The following is a 524-nucleotide window of genomic DNA, read 5'->3' as shown; positions in this document are numbered from 1 at the left end:
TTTATAGTTGAATCTTGATGTGTAACTAGGTTGCTATTGGCACATTGTCAATATAATATTAATAAGAGTAGTTGTCAATGATTATCTTGGTACAAATTTTGTATTCATGGTAATCTTGATACAAGTTTTGTGCAGCATTTTATGTCTGCCAAACATTATGGGACAAAAATGTCGTATTGAAAAGGCTATTTCAGCATTCCTAATTTCTCTTGGTTCCTTTCCTTTTGGTTCATAAATAGTTCCAGATAAAAGAATAAGGAAGAAATATGATATTGCTGCTTCACGGTTTGCTTCAACCCCAAATCTGATGTGAGTTAGGCTGTGGACAACTAAACCATAATTAGATACACGTTGGCATCTTTCGGAGATGTAGATGTTTAGCAGCCAATTTCTTTTGTCAATTCGAGTTTAATCGGCAACTACATTTTTACCTGGCTTATAAGAAATATTCATCTTTGTTTTTCAACCCAATTGTGATCATTACCAGTGTCTAATGGTGCTTTCTGTTAAGTTCTTATAGGAGA

The sequence above is a fragment of the Cornus florida genome, unplaced genomic scaffold, assembly GCF_030987335.1.
Source record: "Cornus florida cultivar Cherokee Brave unplaced genomic scaffold, ASM3098733v1 CherokeeBrave_3.0.0_Hap2_Chr05, whole genome shotgun sequence".
NCBI lineage: Eukaryota > Viridiplantae > Streptophyta > Magnoliopsida > Cornales > Cornaceae > Cornus > Cornus florida.
The sequence above is the reverse complement of the archived record's forward strand: the minus strand, read 5'-3'. Positions refer to the sequence as shown.